Source organism: Loxodonta africana, chromosome 5 (assembly GCF_030014295.1).
Source record: "Loxodonta africana isolate mLoxAfr1 chromosome 5, mLoxAfr1.hap2, whole genome shotgun sequence".
Classification (NCBI taxonomy): Eukaryota; Metazoa; Chordata; class Mammalia; order Proboscidea; family Elephantidae; genus Loxodonta; species Loxodonta africana.
The window spans coordinates 99,372,848-99,393,664 of NC_087346.1; positions in this window are offsets into that span (position 1 = coordinate 99,372,848).

Below are 20,817 nucleotides of genomic sequence, written 5' to 3' on the forward strand. Positions count from 1 at the left end.
AGGGAATTGAAAACATTATGACTTGGGTCAGGCCCACGTTAGTCCTCAAGGTGACATCTTTACTTTTTAACACCTTACAGAGGTCTCTTGCAGCCAATTTACTCAATGCAATGTGTCTTTTGATTTCTTGACTTGGGTGTTGATTGTGAGTCCACGTAAAATGAATTCCTTGACAACCTCAGTTTTTTCTGTTTATCATGATGTTGCTAATTGTTCCAGTTGTGAGGATTTTTGTATTCTTTATGTTGAAGTGTAATCCATACGGAAGGCTGTGGTCTTTGATCTTCATCAGCAAGGGCTTCAAGCCCCCTTCAGTTTCATGAAGTATGGTTGTGTCATCTGCATAATGCAGGTTGTTAATGAGTCTTCCTCCAATCCTGATGCCCCATTCTTCTTCATACAGTCCAGCTTCTCGTATTATTTGCTCAGAAAACTGATTGAATAGGTATGGTGAAAGGATATAACCCTGATGCACACCTTTCCTGACTTTAAACCAGTCAGTATCCCCTTGTTCTGTTCAAACGACTGCCTCAGGATCCGTGCACAGATTCTTCATGAGCACAATTAAGTGTTCTAGAATTCACATTCTTCACAATGTTATCCATAATTTGTTATGATACAGCTGAATGCCTTAGCGTAGTCAGTAAAACACAGGTAAACATCTTTCTGCTATTCCCTGCTTTCAGGCAGGATCCATTTGGCACCAGCAGTGATATCCCTGGTTCCACGTCCTCTTCTATATCCTGCTTGAATTTCTGGCAATTCCCTGCCAATATGATGCTGTAGCTGCTTTTGAATGATCTTCAGGAAAATTTTACTTGTACATGATGTTTATGATATTGTTCAATAATTTCTGCATTTGGTTGGATCACCTTTCTTGGGAAAAGGCATCAATACGAATCTCTTCCAGTCATTTGGCCAGGTAGCTGTCTTCCAAATTTCTTGGCATAGATGAGTGAACACTTCCAGCACTGCATCCGTTTGTTCAAACATCTCAATTGGTATTCCGTCAATTCCCGGAGCCTTGTTTTTCATAAATGCCTTTCAGTGCAGCTTGGACATTTTCCTTCAGCACCATATGTTACCTCAAATGTTATCATACGTTAACACATGATCATGTTACCTCCTGAAATGGTTGAAATTTGGCCAATTCTTTTTGATATAGTAACTCTGTGTATTCCTTCCATCTTCTTTTGATGCTTCCTGCATCATTTAATATTTTCCCCAGAGAATCCTTCAGCATTGCACCGCAAGGCTTGAAATTTTTCTTCAGGTCTTTCATCTTGATGAATGCAGAGATTTTTCTTCCTTTTTGCTTTTCTATCTCCAGCTTTTTGCAAATATCATCATAATACTTCTTTCTTCTTGAGCCGCCCTTCGAAATCTTCTGTTCAGCTCTTTTACTTCATCATTTTTTCCTTTTGCTTTATCTACTCAACATGCAAGAGCAAGTTCCAGAGTCCCTTCTGACATCCATTTAGGTCTTTTCCATCTCTCCTGTCTTTTCAATAACCTCTTGCTTTCTTCATGTATGATGTCCTTGATGCCATTCCATAACTCCTCGTCTTCAGTCATTAGTGCTCAATGTATCAAATCTATTCTTGAGATGGTCTCTAAATTCAGGTAGGATGCACTCAAGTTTGTATTTTGGCTCTTGTGGACTTCTTCTAATTTTCTCCAGTTTCAACTTGAACTTGCATATGAGTAATTGATGGTCTGATCTGAGGTCAGCCTCTGGCCTTGTTCTGACTGTTGATATTGAGCTTTCCCATCACTTCCTTCCATGGATGTAGACGATTTGATTCTTGTGCATTCCATATGGTGAGGCTGGTGTGTATAGTTGCTGTTTATATTGGTGAAAAAGGTATTTGCAATGAAGAAGTCATTGGTCTTCCAAAATTCTATCATGTAATCTCCGGCATCATTTCTATCGCCAAGGCCATACTCTCCAACTACCAATCCTTCTTTTTTGTCTCCAATTTTTGCATTCCAATCACCAGGAATTATCAGTGCATCCTGATTGCATGTTTGATCAATTTCAGACTGCAAAAGTTGGAAAAATCGTCAATTTTTTCATCTTTGACCTTAGTGGTTGGTGAGTAAATTTGAATAATAGTAGTTATTAACTGGTCTTCCTTGTAGGCATATGGATATTAACCTATCACTGACAGCGTTATACTTCAGGATAGATCTTGAAATGTTCTTTTTGGGGGTGAATGCAAAGTGATTCCTTTTCAAGTTGTCACTCCCAGCATAGTAGACCATATGATTGTCTGATTCAAAATGACCCATAGCAGTCCATTTCAACTCATCAATTCCTAGCATATCGATCTTTATGAGTTTCATTTCATTTTTGACAATTTCCAATTTTCCTAGATTCATACTTCATACATTCCAAGTTCCAGTTATTAATGGATGTCTGTAGCTATTTCTTTTCATTTTGAGTCATGTCACAATAGCAAATCAGGGTCCTAAAGCTTGACCTCATCATTAAGGTTGACTCTACTTTGAGGAGGCAGGTTTTCCCCAGTCGTCTTTTGAATGCCTTCCAATCTGGGGGGCTCATCTTCTGGCACAATATCAGACAATGTTCCCCTGCTATTCATAAGGTTTTAACTGGTTAATTCTTTTCAGAAGTAGACTTACCAGTCCTTCTTCCTAGTCTGTCAGCCTGGAAACTCAGCTGAAACCTGTCAGCCAGGGTGACCCTGCTGATATTTGGATACTGGCAGCATAGAATTCAGCATCAAAGCAACACACAATCCCCCACAGTATGACAAACTGACAGACGCATGGGGGGAAACAGTAATATAAGTATTGTGATTCAAGAAATTGACATTCAGGCTTTATATTAAGATACTCTCTGAATATATAAAACAATAAACTAATTATACGAAGTTTTCATGCCTGTCCCTGTGCAGCATTTCATTATCCCTTTATTCCTTGGAGTTTCTGTTCCTGGGACTTTTAAGAAGTGAATTGGAATAGCGTAAGAGAGGAACATAATTAACGTCATCATGTATTATTCTGATATTCCTCCAGGACTGAAGACCATTTTCTCAGCTGCTGGGGATGCCTCAGGCAAAACAGTCTCAGCTATCTGCCCTCTTGAATGAATGCCTGGGTTGAAGGGAGTAACTTTGCCCAAGCTCAAGCCCCTTCTTGGGAGAATGCACAGCCAATGACTGATGGGCATGGGGAGTTTAAATGTCGCAAGATGGACCACAGTAAAGGGCCATTCAATTCCAGTTCTCCCTGAGGGTTGACTGAGGCACTTGAAACAGCAAATTGGCCTAACTTCTCCTTTTGCCCAATCCCACTGCTTTTCCTTCTTTTTCACAGGAGTTTAACCAAAGAGCAGTCCCTAATAAGTTATTGCATACTAATTTCTGTCTCAGTGTATGATTGTCAGAGAATTCAACCCCTGGATACGTGTAAAGCAATTCTGAGTGACGCCTAATTTAATCCAAGAGATTGAGCTTCAGTAGAGTGTAGGTGAAAGGGCTGCAATTAAAAGATGCCCAGGTACTAATATTAAAAAGCTAGGGCATTAGTTGAATCACATGCATGAAATGGCATGTAGTCACTTGTGAATTGTTTTCTTCTGATGTGGGGAAAATCCAAGAGCGCAAGAGTATATGCAGCTGAGAATGGAGAGTGAGGTTCCAATAAAAGAAAAGAAGCTTTTAAAAAGAATTAGCAAATAATGTAAGGAAATGAGGCACCTGAGAGCTAGAAGAACGCTATTCTGTGTCTTGGAGTTTGGAAGAAAGATAAAACCACAGTGGCGTGGATTATAAAAGAAGTACCTGAGGAAAGATTGTTTTCAGTTAAAACAAATATAAGATATAAATACTCTTTTATCCAATAAAAAGTGTAGAAAAATTTATTGCATTATGGTAGATATTTGAAGGGAAGGTTATAGAAAAAGTTAGAAAAAATATAAAAAAGGGAAAGTCCGCTAGAAAAAGAGATGGGCTGAATAGGGATGAATAAATATGACATCAAAGAGCCCTTCAAAGGGAAAATTTATGTGAGGCTTTTAGAGTGTGGTTTTTACAGATAAAGGAATAAGAAATTGGAGTTTGTATAAGGAAAATGTGGATAGAATAAGCTAATCTTAAGAGAAAAAAAAAAATGCTGCCATCGAGTCGATTCCGACTCATAGTAAACTTATAGGATAGAGTAAAACTGCCCCATAGGAGTTTTCAAGGAGTGGCTGGTGGAGTCAAACGGCTAACTTTTGGTTACCAGCTGTAACTTTAAACCAGTGTACCACCAGGGCACCTTTGACCTTAGTGTCTACTTATATAGTGGATGGCATTTATATATGTCTTAATAGCAAGTATTTTAAAACATATCTTTGGATGCAATAACAGAATACCCCAATAAAATGCTTCAAACAGAAAAGCCACTTAGCTCACATACTTGAAGCAGTTATTTAGTGATGTCACAAGAAGCAGAGCTCTTCCTAATTTTTTTTATTAACACTCACTTATCCTTTACCCTAGCCATAGTATGCCTTTTTCTTGTTTATGCTTATTGCCTTATAGGCCAAAGAAGGCTGCTGTGACTCCTGCTTCCCTCTGTACGCATAAAGTCTATTTCATCCTAGGTATTTCCTAGCAAACTTCTTATAGTTCATCCTCCAGAAACAGATTAATAGTGAGGCTGAGAAAGTAAGAACCTGACAGACAGTAGAAAATAAAGATTGTTGAGATAGCCTGCTTACTCCCCATGGATATTTATAAAATTACAACCTCTAAAGAGGCAATGGCTACCATCAAGTTATTTTTATGGGCCATCAAGTTAAATATGACTCAAAATTACTTCATGTGGCAGAGTAAAACTGTCCCTTAGGGCTTCCTAGGATGTAATCTTTAAGGGAATAGACCTCCTTGTCTTTCTCCTGAAGAATTACTAGGTGGGTTCAAATTGCCAAACTTTCAATTAACAGCTGAGCTCTTAACCATTGTGCGACCAGGGCTGGCTACAAGCATAAAAACCCGAAAACCAAGCCTGTTGCCATCGAGTGGATTTTGACTTATAGTAACCCTATACGACAGAGTAGAACTGCCCCATAGGGTTTCCAAGGAGGGGCTGGTGGATTCAAACAACTGACCTTCTCATAACAACTGAATAGTTAAGCACTACGACCAGTGCTCCTGCTGTTGTTGCTAGGTGCCATCAACCCTATGTATAACAGAATGAAACACTGCCCACTGCTGTGCCATCTTCATGATAGTTGCTATGTTTGAGACCATTATTGCAGCCACTGTGTCAATCCATCTTATTGAGGGTCTTCCTCTTTTCCTTAATCCTCTAATTTACCAAGCATGATGTCCTCCAGGGACTGATCTTTCCTGACAACATATCCAAAATATGTGAAACAAAGTCTCGCCACACTTGCTTCTAAGGAATATTCTGGCTGTACTTCTTTCAAGATGTTTGTCTGTTCTTTTTGCAGTCCATGGTATATTCAATATTCTGTGCCAACACCATAATTCAAAGGCATCAGTTCTTTGGTCTTCCTTATTTAGTGTCCAGCTTTCACATGCATATGACATGATTGAAAACAACACGGCTTCAGTCAGGTGCTCTTAATCCTGAAAGTGACATCTTTGCTTTTTAACACTTTAAAGAGGTTTTTTTTGCAGCAGATTTGTCCAATGCAACAGATCTTTTGATTTCTTGACTGCTGCTTCCATAGGTGTTAATTGTGGATCCAAGTAAAATGAAATCCTTGACAACTTCAATCCTTTCTCCATTTATCATGGTATTGCTTATTGGCCCAATTGTGAGGATTTTTTGTTTTCTTTATGTTTAGGTGTAATCCATACTGAAGACTGTAGCCTTTGATCTTCATCAGTAAATGCTTCAAGTCCTCTTCACATTTAGCAAGCAAAGTTGTGTCATCACCATAACACAGGTTGTTAATGAGCCTTCCTTCAGTGCTGAAGCCACGTTCGTCTTCATAAAGTCCAGTTTGTAGGATTATTTTTTCAGCATATGAATTGAATAATTATGGTGAAAGGTACAACCCTGACACACACATTTCCTCAGTTTAAACCACACAATATCACCTTGTTCTGTTCAAACAACTGCCTCTTGATCTACATACAGGTTCCTCATGAGCACAATGAAATGTTCTGAAATTCCCATTCTTGACAATGTTATCCATAATTTGTTATAATCCACACAGTTGAATGCCTTTGAATAGTCAATAAAACACAGGTAAACATCTTTCTGGTATTCTCTGCATTCAACCAGGATCCATCTGATGTCAGCAATGATATTCATCTTTCCTTGGCCTCTTCTGAATCCAGCTTGAATTTCTGGCAGTTCCCTGTCTATGTACTGCTGCAACCACTTTTGAATGATCAATGAAATTTTACTTGTATGTGATGTTAATGATATTGTTCGATAATTTCTGCATTTGGTTGAATCATCTTTCTTTAGAATAAGCATAAGTATGGATCTCTTCCAAGCAATTGGCCAGGTAGCTGTCTTCCAAATTTCTTGGCATAGATGAGTGAGTACTTCCAGCCAGCATCCCTTTGTTAGAACACCTCAGTTGATATTCCATCAATTCCTGGGGCCTTGTTTTTCTCCAACACTTTCTGTGCAGATTGGACCTCTTCCTTCAGTACCGTCAGTTCCAGAACATATTCTACGTCCTGAAATGGTTGAACTTGGACCAATGATTTTTGGTACAGTGACTCTGTGTATTCTTTCCATCTTCTTTTGATGCTTCCTGCATAGAATTCTTCACTATTGTAACTTGAGGCTTGAATCTTTTCTTCAGTTCTTTCAGCTTGAGAAATGTCAGGGTTCATAGTATTCCTTTATTGTCTGGCTTGTCAGAGCTCAGGTAGGAGGCACCAGTGAGTGTTCTCTACCCTACTTGATGCACAGACTAAAGATAAAAACAAAACAGAAATTTCTTTTTCTTTCTTTGGCTGAGATCATCATTGTCACATATGAATCTTATTGAAACAAATAGTTACTTTCTCTGTTCTCATTTAAATCCAAATGTCACAAAACTACATAAAGATGTGAGCAGGAAACAAGTCAGCTCCTTATCTAGTGAAAGGTGAAGACAGTTAGGTTTAAAGTTTGGAAATTTATTTTTGGCTTTACTATCTATTTGTAGTGTGTCAATAATTATCGTTTAATCTCTCTGAAATTCAGTTTCCATTGTGATAGAGAGATAAAAATAATAGCAGTTTACCTGAAAGCTTTATTTCAAAGAATAATAAGATGTTATCTGTAAAAGCGTTTGTGTGGCTTGAAGAAGCATTCTAGGATTGTTTCTCTTCTTTTATATTTCTGAAATTTTCTCATTCTATGTAGTGTGTGTGTGTGATAAAATAATTTTAACCGGAGAGCAAATCCAAGCGAGTTTTTATGGTTGTCTCATCTCTTATAACATGTACCTTGACTGCAGGCATCTCCCAGGGGAAAACAACATACTAGTTATGAGAGTGGTTCCTGAAATAAGGTTCAGATTTTTAAGCTGACGGGGACTGTTTATTTCTTTTCAAAATTGGCAGTCACAAGTACTAACACTAAAAAAAAGTTCCACCTCAAACAAATGCCTCATTTTTTCATGATATATTACCTTCACAGAAATTTCTCAGAAGTATATTTTACGTTAATTAAAAAAAGAAAAAATGGAGAAAGGATAAATAAGCATAGCAATAGTGTCTTTTATTAGTGTATTCTTATCAGAAATGCTAAAATTCTTGCATTAATCATGGTGCTTCAAAAAGCACTCATATGATATATAATTTCTACTGCCCTGGTGGTGCAGTGATTAAGAGCTGGCTGCTAACCAAAAGGCTGACAGCTTGAATCCACCAGCTGCCCTTCAGAAACCCTATGGGTCAGTTTTACTCTGTCCTATAGGGTCACTATGAGTCAGAATTGACTTGAAGACAATGGATTTGGTTTTTGGTTATAGAGTTGCTGCAAGTCAAAATCTATTCAATGGCAAGTTTACGGTTTTACCATTCAATGCATAAAACATCATCACATAGGTCTTATAAACTTTACATAGCTAGCATGTCTTTATAAATCTGTACTACATATAGAGACAAAAATGACAGAAAATCTTCAGTTTCTACTTAGAATTCTTACTTTCTAATAAATTGGTAATTATCTCAAGTCCCATATTACATAATAGATTGTAGAAATGGAGAAAAAACTATATTTCTCTTAACCCCACCCTGCATTGTATCTCCACTTATTCTCTTTTAAGTGATACCAAAAATCAAAACAAACCTGTTGCCTTCCAGTTGATTCCAACTCGTAGTGACTCTGTAGGACAGAGCAGAACTGCCCTATAGGGTTTCCAAGGAACAGCTGGTAGATTCAAACTGCCCAAACTTTTGATTAGCAGCCAAGCTCTTAACCACTGAGCCATAGGCATACTGTATTTAAGTGAAACTTTTTCTTCACTGTGAATCAGTTCTTTGTGGATGGGACCAGGTATCCTCCATCAGAAGATTCTGCGCTCCTCGGTAATATAGACTGTGTTTTATTCATCTCTAATTCACTAGTGTCTAGATCATTGCCATGATGGAATAAATTAAATATTTCCTTATTTAATAATTATGCACAAACTACTTCTGTCATCCAAACCAGTAGAGACTCTGTTTCTCTCTGGTTCTTAACTTTGTTGTTGTTGTTAGGTGTCATTGAGTCGGTTTCTACTCACGGTGACTCCATATATAACAGAACGAAATGCTGCCTGGTCCTGTGCCATATCCACAGCAGTAGATATATTCGAGCGCATTGTTGCAGCCACCATGTCAACCCATTTTGTTGAGGGTCTTCCTCTTTTTTTACTCACCCTCTGCTTTACCAAGCATTGTGTCTTTCTCCAGGGATTGGTCTGTTCTAATAATGACTCTAAGTTAAGTGAGGTGAATTTTTCCCCTTCTCATTTCTAAGGAGCATTCTGGATGTATTTCTTCCAAGACAGATTCGTTAGTTCTTCTGGCAGTCCATAGTATATTCAATATTATTAACCATCTCTGTAATTCCAATATGTCAATTCCTCTTTGGTCTTCCTTTTTCACTGTTCAGCTCTCATATGCATACGAAGCGATTGAAAATACTATGGCTTAGGTCAAACCAACCAAACCAAGCCCGGTGCCATCAAGTCAATTCCAACTCATAGCGACCCTATAGGACAGAGTAGAACTGCCCCACAGAGTTTCCAAGGAGTGCCTGCAAATTCGAACTGCTGATCCTTTGGTTAGCAGCTGTAGCACTTAACCACTATGCCACCAGGGTTTCCAATGGCTTAGGTCAGGCACACCTAAGTCATCAAAGCAACACATAATAGCTGTAAGCTTTTATAGCTGGAGGTTGTTTTCTAAAACTTTTTGGAACATGAAGCAGATTCCAAGTTTCTTTATCCACTGCTCTGTGATTAAAAGAGCACACATTTTATTTTTTTATCAGTAATGAAGGAAGAAGTCAAAACAGAAGGTATAAAAAGCAAAATGAGAATTTGTGTATATAAGAAATTTTTAGAGAACTAGTCAAAGCCAACACTAAAACATAAATGACATACCTTTTTTGTTCCTTTCTTGCTCCTCCACTTACTCATTCTAGCCATTTTTATGTTAAGGCAATCCAAACCATCTATACTTCTTTAATTCTCCTGTCTCTAATCCCACATTCTGCATCCACTCCAGCCCCTCCCCTTCCTTGGGACCAATGAGAATGCATGGTATATTGTGGGTGCACATCATGCACTTGCCTACCGATTGAACAGTAGGAAAATACTATCTGCTGTAACAGTTCTGTTTATTTATTTTATTGTACTTTAGATGAAGGTTTACAGAGAAAATAAGTTTCTCATTAAACAATTAATACACTTATTGTTTTGTGACATTAGTTAGCAACCACATGACATGTCAACATTTTTCCCTTCTTGATCTTGGGTTCCCCATTACCAGCTTTTCTGTCCCCTCCTGCCTTCTCATCCTTTCCCCTGGGCTGGTGTGACCATTTAGTCTTGTTTTGTTTTATGGGCATGTCTAATCTCTGGCTAAAGGGTGAACCGCAGGAGTGACTTCATTACTGAGTTATAAGGATGTCTGGGGGCCATACTCTAGGGGTTTCTCCAGTCTCTGTCAGACCAGTAAATCTGTTTTTTTTTTTTTGTGAGTTAGAATTTTTTTATCATTTTTCTCCATCTCTGCCTGGGGCGCTCTACTGTGATGCCTATCAGAGGTGTCGTTGGTGGCAGCTAGGTACCATCTAGCTGTGTTAGACTCAGTATAGTGGAGGTTGTGGTACTTGTGGTCCATTAGTCCTTTGGACTAATCTTTCCCTTGTGTCGTTAGAGTTTTCTTCATTCTCCCTTGTTCCAGATGGAGGTGGGACCAATGGAGTATCTTAGATGGTTACTCACGAGCTGTTAAGATGCCAGGCGCTACTCATCGAAGTAGGATGTAGAACATTTAGTTCATAAACTATGTTAAGCCAATTGTGCTAGATGTTCCCTGATACCATAGTCCAACCTCACAACCGTCAGCCCAGTAATTTGGTCCCTCAGGGAGTTTGGATGTGTTTATGGGGTTTTCATGGCCTTGCCTTGGACAACTTGTGCTGGCTTCCCCAGTGTTGTATACTGTTCTACCCTTCACCAAAGTTATCACTCATTTATTATCTAGTTAGTGTTTTTCCCTTCCCACTCCTCCCCTCCCTCATAACCAACAAGGATTGTTTCTTTTGGTGTGTAAACCTTTTCATGAGTTTCTATAGTAGTGGTCTCATACAGTATTTGCCCTTCTGTGATTGATTTACTTTACTCGGCATAATGTCCTCCAGAGTCATCCATGTTGTGAGATCGTTCAAAGATTCACATTGTTCTTTATCTTTGCATAGTGTTCCATCGTGTGTGTGTGTGCCATAGTATTTTTATCTATCCATCTGTTGATGGGCACCTAGGTTCTTTCCATCTTTTTGCTGTTGTGAACAATGCTGCAGTGAACATGGTTGTGCCTATGTCTGTTCATTTGATGGCTCTTGTTTCTCTAGGATTTATCCCTAGGACTGGGATTGCGGGATCATGTGGTATTTCTAGCATTTTAAGAAAGACACAATAGACACCATTTTTTAAGGAAGACACAATAGACCTTAAGGTGATACAGTGTAAAGTGGGGCTGCTGTTTGCTAACAGTTACCAGCTGACATGTGTCTCTATGGGAAAGAATAAGTCAAGAGAACATATGCCAGATTAAACAAAAATTTATCAAGCACCAACAAAATTCCAGGCTCTTTACATATTTCATCTCATCTAATTATTTCATAGCAATATATTGTAGTGTTTACTGTCACCACTTCATAGATGATACATGAGACAACAGAGTTTCAGAAAAGTAAAATGACTGCCTAAAGCCAGGTAACCCAGATTTTAACCTAGATCTCTGTTATGGATTGAATTTTGTCTCCTCAAATTATATGTTGAAATTCTGACACCTGTACTTGTAAATACGACACTATTTGGAAATGAAGTTTTCTTTAATTATGTTAGTGAGGCCATGACAGTGTAGGTGTTCCATAAACTTAATCACTTCTCTTTCCCTGGGTAGCATAAATAGGCTCTCCACTACTAGCTGAAAGGCTGGCAGTTGGAGCCCATTCAGTGTCATCTTAGAAGACATACCTAGCAATCTGCTTCTGAGAGGTGACAGCCTTGAAAATCCTATGGAGCAGTTCTCTTCTGCACACAAGTGATTGCCATGAGTAGGAACTGATTCGATAGCAACTAACAACGGCTATCATGTCTGAGTTATAAAAACATCAGCATATATACAGAAACACACACAGGCAGAAGACAAAAGATGTGTGAGGATCTGTCTACAAGCAAAGGAGCACCAAGGATCATCGGTAGACAACAGAAGCTAGGAGAGAGGCTCACAGAACGTACACATATGGGTGAGAACTTGATTTGGAATTGTATACTCCTTAACTGTGAGAAGGAGCCCTGGTGGCACAGTGGTAAAAAGCTTGGCTGCTAACCAAAAGGTAGGCAGTTTAAATCCACCAGCTGCTCCTTGGAAACTCTATGAGACAGTTCTACTCTGTCCTATAGGGTCACTTTGAGTTGGAATCAACTAGATGGCAACAGGTTTGTTTTTTATGAGAAAATAAATTCCTGTTTTTTAAAGTCATCCACTTGTGGTGTTGCCTCAACACTAGGTAACTAAGACTATCTCCCTGGATCCAAAGTTTCTTCTGTTGTCAAGAAATTCACCCTTCATTCAAAGGCCATTCTTAGAGTTTCAACAATAATAATTGCCAAGTCATGTCCTCATCTGATCTTATGTTCATTTGGGGGAGAAATAATGTAATATTAACCTTATACCTAGGGAAGTCAAATGACTAATTTCTTTGAATCAAGGTCAACAAATACCATGCATTCATACTATAAAAAATAAAGACATAATTGTATATATGCTGACACCAACGTTGTTAACTAATCAGTGTAAAGGTTAATATATCAGAGTAATAATTTAAATAATTACACTCGTCTCTTGCTCCAGTTGAATTTTAGCTACTTAGGCATGTGGCTGTGTCTACCAGCAGATTATAAGATGCAGGTTGCAGGAACTTTACTTTTACCGTTATTATTGGTATTATGGATTTTATATTGTTATTGTACCTCCATCTAATCTAATCTAGTATAATCCATTTAATCCATCTAATCTGAACACAACATCAATCAACAAAAAACGAAATTATGGAGAGCCTAGAGGTTCCTCCAGTTCTATAACTTTAGGTAATTCTTCTCTAGAAATCATTGACCTTGATGTTTATTAAAATGACTCAGAACTGTGGATTTGTAAGTCCAGACTAGACACAGCCACTTCCTTCTTTCCTCACAAAGAACTAGTACATCACCATGGAGTGGGTAGAGACAGAGAAAAGAAATAGGACAGAGTAGAAGAACAGTGATCAATGTGTATGACCATCCCCTTTAAAATGTTACTTCTACCCAGATTTGCAAACTTCAATCAGACTTTCCACGGAGAAACAAAAGAATCTGGATATCCCTTTATAATTGAAGAGGAAAAAAGTCAGAAATATCAGTTCTGCCATAGTCCTTTTGAAAGATGAAATATTGCTTCTCACCTACGTTTTGACATTGACATCTGAAGTTCAGGATGAAAGCTTATTTTTACCAACAAAAAATATAGAAGGGGATCACTCTCACATGTTACCGAAATTATCATTTCATACAGTCTGACACCTATTCTTCACAAGTATGTGAGGTCAAAGAGCAAAATGTTACCCTACATATGTAATAGGAAATTCAATGATTCTTTACAAATAGACTAGCGTATGACTTCACTGGAAGAATATAGATAATCTACAAAACAGAATCTCAATGTCATCTCAACCACCTTGATTCAACCCAAAGGGATTTCTTGTTTATGTTGTAATTGACAACATAAATTCTATTCAACACCCATTAACTAATTAGTACTAAATGATTTCATGTGAAGTACAATTACAATAAACTCCATTACAAACCAAAAATCTATCTAATAGAAGATGTTGGCTACAATTAATCAGGAACTTATAAGCTTTTGAGAGAGGTAATTATAGCCCAGCAAGTATTTTGGGACACTCTTCTACATTACTTCAAACTGAGTTCTGATCCATATTTTTATCCCATCAACTCAGGCACTAAATCTGAAATCAGACCACCAGAGTGAAGTCAGCAATAATGGATGGTTTGAAATGCATTGGTACTTCTGAATTTATTTCTGCTTCTATATCATCTAAAGGTTTTCACAGATAAGCGCAACTTTATGTGTGCAACATTAACTGTGGCTCACTGCCGAAAACCAGTCAGTAGGTGAGCTTCTCTAGCCAATGGTAAACACCAAAACCAAATCATTTGCTGTTGAGTCAATTCCGACTTACAACAACCCTGTGGGACACAGTAGAACTGCCCCCTCATTGAGTTTTCAAGGGGTGCCTAGTGGATTCAAACTGCTGACCTTTTGGTTAACGGTGGTAGCACTTAACCACTATGCCACCAGGGTTTCCAGCCAGTGGTGACCTGAGGTATTTTCACATTTTAAAACAGTGGTCCTCAAACTTGATCAAGAAGCAGTTTGTTAAAACACGGATAATTGGCCCCACCTCTAGAGTTTCTGATTCTGCATATGTAGAGTGGGGAGGATAATCAGCAATTCTGAAACGTTTTCAGGTGATGATAATGATACTAGTCCGGGGCTCACACTTTAAGAACCACTGACTTAAAAAAAGATTTCCCAGTATGTAGTCTAGCCTCTGAATTTCATCAGAACAATAAAGGGTTCTTGACCCTGGTGGTGAAGTGGTTAAGCGATCGACTGCTGCTAACCTAAAGTTTGGTGGTTCAAAACCACCAGAGGCTCTGCAGGAGAAAAATGTGGCAGTTTGCTTTCCAACCGATTTATTGCCTTGGAAACCCTATGGGGTCGCTATGAGTCAGAATCCATTCAATGGCAAAGGTTTTGTGGTTTTTTTTTTTGTTTGTTTGTTTACAGGTAAGATGAAGAGTCCCAACTACGACACTAGGCTTACTGTATCATTCTGACATCCAGGATAGGACCCAGACATCTTTATTTTTAATAAGCTCTCCAGATGATTCAAAACCACTGTTCTGGACAGTTCTGACAATGTGGCCTATTTCTAACTTATGATGTGCTTTCACAACCCTGTACATTGTTTAGTGTTCCTTGTGATAGGGCCTCTATGAGTCAGAATCGACTGGAATGCAACAGGTTTTTTTGTTTGTTTTTTGGTGATAGGATTGCAGTTCCCTTCTTCCACTCAGCAAATTTCTATTCTTTCTTCCAGTCACAAGTCAAATATTCTTTTTTATGAGACACTTCTGCACTGCCAGGGAGATAAACTTCGTTGTCAACTCTTACAGCAATCACCACATTACATATTCCTGTTTATCTCCACTGATAACATAATGAGGTTCTTGGCTGGGGAAAAAAGCATTGCATTGTTTGCTGATTTTTTTTTTTTTTTACATCACGAGGCAAAAGACACGTTAAACCCTCAGAAAAAATTGTTGACTCTAACAAAAAAAAAGGAGGGGGGATTTAAACTTGAAAATTCAAGTTAAAACTGAGCCTGACTTTTTGCAGTAGAGAAAAGTTTTGTTTTCCATAATTATAATCACTGTTGTTGTTAGGCGCTGACGAGTCAGCTCTGACTCATAGCCACCCTGTAGACAACAGAACAAAAACACTGCCTAGTCTTGTGCCATCCTCACGATTGCTGCTGTGCTTGAACCCATTGTTGGAATCACTGTGTCAATCCATCTAGTTGAGGGTCTTCCTCTTCTTCACTGACACTGTACCAAGCATGATATCCTTCTCCAGAGACTGATCCCTCCTGATAACATGTCCAAAGTATGTAAGACGTAATCTTGTCATCGCTGCTTCTAAGGAGAATTCTGGTTGTACTTCTTCCAAGACAGATTTGTTCGTTCTTCTGGCAGTCCATGGCATATTCAATACTCTTCACCAACACCGCAGTTCAAAGGTGTCAATTCTTCTCTGGTCTTTCTTATTCATTGTTCCACTTTCGCATGCATATGAGGTGATTGAAAAACACCATGGCTTGAGTCAGGCACACCTTGGTCTTCAAGGTATAGAAAAGGTTTGCTTTCCGTAACTATAATCACTAGGCTATTTCAAATGAACACTGGAGAATGTTTCTTTCAGTGAAAGTTTGTTTTTTGAAAGATTTATATTGAATGAATATGGAAAACACACATTCTTGAGCATCATTTTTTGACCTTTTCAAAACTTCTAGTTGATTTTTAAGGAATTGGCTTGTCTATTTGAAGTGTTTTTGCTCTCCACATTTGCCAATTTTTCCCATTTGTCTAATTGTAACAGCTGCTGCCTTAGGTAGTAACATCTGTTCTCTATTAACTCCTCAGAAAGACATTTTCAAAGGGTCATAAGGACCAGAGTTGTGATACACCTAGAGACATGGCCTAAAAGACTTGGTCAGGGGATTATGGTGTGATTTCCTACCCTGAGATGTTTTCATATTATGACATATCTACAGCTGAATAGGAGCCTATAAGAACTTTAAATTTGATACAATCATTAGCAGAACAGAGTAAAACTTTGAATAATACCATTTCTATTTTATTTTTATTATAATGATAATGACTTTTTCAGTTGTTATTGTTTTTTGGTTGTTTGCTTGTTTCCTGTCTTATTTGTCTTTTGAGATGGGGAGCATCTGCAAAACAAAGCCAAAGATCAAAACATTAGAAGAAGAGAGAAGTTAATCCCTGATAAGGAACATGACACTGGCAGGATGAGTACATTTCAGATCATTGTAGAACCATTTTTTTCTATGGATCCATTGTAATATCCGCTTTCCACTTTACAGGTTATGTTGGTTATTTATGTAACAAGGAAATAAGCATGGCTACAGAAAGCATGATAAATACATGTGAAATAAGTCCAAGGCTTAAAAGTAGGAGAAACTCTGAGCTAAATTATATACCAATATTAAGGCCAGTTTATTATTTGTTTCAAATCCCTACATTATTTATAACATGCTAGTAAAATAATAAAAATTTACCTTTCTAATAAATGAACAGCACTGGATACTTTACTTATTGAATTATTTCAAGTCATGCCCGGCACCTAACTTATTGAAGAGAGATACCACGAGTATTCATAAATTGGTAAAGGCAACATCCTTTCGATTTTAAGACTCTAATCCTAAATAGAGAGCAGGAGGAGTTATTGTTCCTGACAAGTCTTGTTAACTTCTGAATAGGTACACACAGTAAGATGTCACAGCTCTCTCTAGAGTTCCCTGTGGCATTCTGATGCAGAAGCCCATCAAGGATACACGTGAATCAAAGGAGAAGTAAAAAATCAGGAAATCCTGAAGAGACAATTTATCTTAAGACTTCACATCCATATTCAAATATAACCCAGTTGGTTTACTATGCACAAGATATACTTCGGTTATGAACATATAAGCTTATATATATAAAAAAAAAAAAAAATCCCATCCTCTCCCAGAGAAAGATACTGTAGGCCAGTAGAAAGAGGGTGGAATTTCAAACTGGAGGATTTGCATTTAAATTGGAGCTTTATCATTTAGTACCTATGTGCTGTTGGGCCAGACACTGATTCCTGACTATAGGTAAGTATAGCATTCCGGTTTAATGTGAGACTCGAGTGAAATAATAGATAATAAAATACTTGGTAAACTATGAAGCAACTGTAGATTCTTTGTAACTTTTAAAGATCTGCTATTGAGTAAAAGAAGACAGAAATCGAAGAGTATATAATATATGATTTTATTTATATGAAATTCAAGAACAAATGTATAGTTTGAGAAGTCAGAAAAGTGATTTTATCGGAAGAAAAGAGGCATCTTTTTATATCCTGGACCACTCAGTAGCTTCAGGCAGCTGTTCTAACAGCATCCAATGTATGCGATCTTTAAATCTCTCTCAGCCTGCACAATTCCTTTGCTGAAGAGGGGGTCTCAGAATTATGCATTCTTCTGAAAAGACCTCACCTTCTACTTGACAATATTTACAGCCTGCACAACATTTTTTACCTCAGCACCAGCAACATTAATGTCCTTATTCCCTTTAAGGACATTAATCAGTAACCACAAATTAGTTTTCTCAGAGTATTCCTTATCTCCTTTATTCAAATCTTTACATGGCTTTTCGCAGCCCCCTTTCTAGATGCTGTCTTCCATTCTTTCACATTTCTTGAAATATTTGCAGTGTACCTTCTGAAACATCTACTGATTGAAAAGTCAAACTCTACCTAACTTCAATCTTTTCATATTTGTGTATTACAACAGAAACCTGGCTCTGCCATAAAGACACTGTTCCCCCCGTGGTCCTCGTAAGTGATGCCTTAGTTTCCTAGTGCTGCTATGAGAGAAATACCACAGGTAAAAAAATTTTTTTAATTTTATTTTTATTTTTTTTAATTATTATTATTATTATTTTTTTACCTGTGGTATTTCTCTGGTGGGTGGCTTTAATTAGCAGAAACTTATTTTCTCACAGTTTAGGAACCTAGGAGTCTGAATTCAGGGAGCTGACTCTGGGAAAAGTGTTAGGTGAAAATCTTTGTCTCAACTTTGCTAGCATTCTTCTCGGCATTCCTCGGAGGAGATCTCCACCTGGCATCTGTTTCGCTCCCGTTTGTGCTTGCTTGCTTCCTTCTCTTCCTAACATGCTCCTTTTAGATCTCAAAAGTGATTGGTTTAAGGCTCACCCTGCGCTGATATGGCTTCATTAACCTAAGAAAATCTTACTCCCAAATAAGATTAGGGCATAGGGGTTAGAATTTTCAGCACATATTTTTGGGGGGATACAATTTAATCCATAAGTAAAAAAAAAAAACTTATAACTGAGTTTTAGTTTTTTTTAATGTGGCTATAGCAAGTGAGATATGTGTCCTTTGTGTCCCTTATTGATTGTCCAAGACCATTTTCATTATGTCTTCTATCAAACAGACAGATCTTGGTTATCAAAATACAAAAGTCAGTACCTCTTACTGTCATCAAACAGACAGATTTTGTTTATCAAAATATAAGTCAGTATCTCTTACTGTCACCATGATCTGTAGGCTCTTGGGTTATTCTCACTAACTTATTAGATGATTTTATCTCCTAGTTAATAAGTTATAACTTCTTTTGACACTTAGTTCTTGATTATTTCAGTAAACAATAATCTTTGCAATGTTCAGATCACTTAGTTCTTTGAATGAGTCTCCTCCAATATTCTTATTATACTACTGTTCCCTCACCCTCGCTATCCACCAGTGTGATCATTTCTGAGAGCTTATCACTACCAGTAAATTTAACTTCTTTATAATTTCAGGCTAAAGAGTCTTACTCTATGACTACCACCTTGTATCATTTTAGTTTACTTCTATTGGTGTCCAAACTTCAAGAAATTTTGACATCATCGTGACATATAGTGCTGTTCAGAAATCATTCTGTATTTTCTAGTACATTCATGTCTCCATTCTCTTTATTTCAGCACCTCTACCACATCCACATTGTCAATTTATGACCTTGCTTGAAAAAAAAAAAAATTTTTTTTTTTCCTATTTTACTGAGAAAATTTAAGCAAATACCTCCATTTTAAGAATATATGTGAGGGATGGAGAAGCTAAATAGTTTGCTCATGATAAGCTAGTAAGTGGTAGAACCAGAATGTGAACTCAAGTGCTCTTAACATTTTGTGTTAGCCAGCTGTTGAAAAAATAATGCTACATAACAAATCACATAGGGATAAATAGTGGCTTGCTTAAAGAAAAAACGAATATTTTAATCTTCAGAGATACCCAGGTTTGCTTCAAGTAAGCTACTGTAGCATGTTTGGTTTTGGTTTGATTTAGGTTAAGGCTTGGCTAACCGGCATGATGGGCTTGTGTCTGGGCTATTAGATTGGTTCAGTTTGCTGTACTTGTGTTTGATCTAGGAATGGGCTAAAGATAGATGCTACCAGGGGCACGTCTTTCATGATGGACAGCAAGAGCATAAAAGCGAAGCTAGAACGTGCAACACAATTAAATCTTCTGCTAACACTCCATGGCCAAATCAAGTCCATTGATAAAATACAACATCAAATAGTCTGGGCAGTATGCACTGCTCCCATTAGGAGGGGAAGAAGGCTGAATAAACTACATAATATATATATTTTTAATATATCATATTGTTACTCTATTAGTTCTGGTAGTGTGTTCTAACAGAAATACATAGTGACTATTACAGTGAAAAAAAGAGAATTTTACTTTAATCATATTTCTTTGTAATTACTATGTGCTGGACAAATTGACAAGTGGGTACAAGCCATACACATAAAGTTGTTATGAGCATTAAATATGTTAATACATGTATTTTTAAAAATATGTGACATATCATAAGCAATAAATAAATGTCAGCTGATCCTGTTTTCCTTTTGGAATCAGATGTTATGGTTTTTCTCTGTTGATGTTGTTGTTAGGTGCTATCTAGTTAGTTCTGACTCTCATAGCTACCCTGTGTACAACAGAACAAAACATTGTCTTGTCCTGCGCCATCTTCACAATTGTTGCTATGTTTGAGCCAGTTTTTACAGCCACTGCGTTAGCCTATCTCATTGAGGGTCTTCCTCTTTTTTGCTGAGCCTCTGCCCTACCAGGCATGAAATCCTTCTCCAGGAACTGATCATGCCTGATAACATGTGCAAAGTACACGACAAAAAGTCTCACAGTGCTCACTTCTAAGGAGTGCTATGACTGTACTTCATCCAGGACAGACATTCATTCTTTTGGAAGTCCATGCTATATCCAAAATTCTTTGCCAACAGCATAATTCAAAGGAATTAATTATTTTTCTGTCTTGCTGATTTGTTGTCAAGCCTTCCCATGCATATGAGATGATTGAAAATACCATGGCTTGGGGCAGGCACATCTTAGTCCTCAAAGTGACATCTTTGCTTTTCAATACATTGAACAGGTCTTTTGCAGCAGATTATGGCTTTTCTTTAGAAACGGGGATAATGCCCATTTTCTAGATGATAAAATCTTAGTAATGAAGAAATTTCTCAAGATTTCAAAGATTACAGAGAAAATATGTCACCAGTGTGGAATTGTATTTCCTTTTGCTAGTAAGACTCGGATGCTTACCTAACCGGGCTTCTGCATATGTAATTAATGTGTTATCTCCTTTGAGCATTATGATGATTTCATTTCACTTTGTCACTATTGACTAGTTACAAAGAGAAAA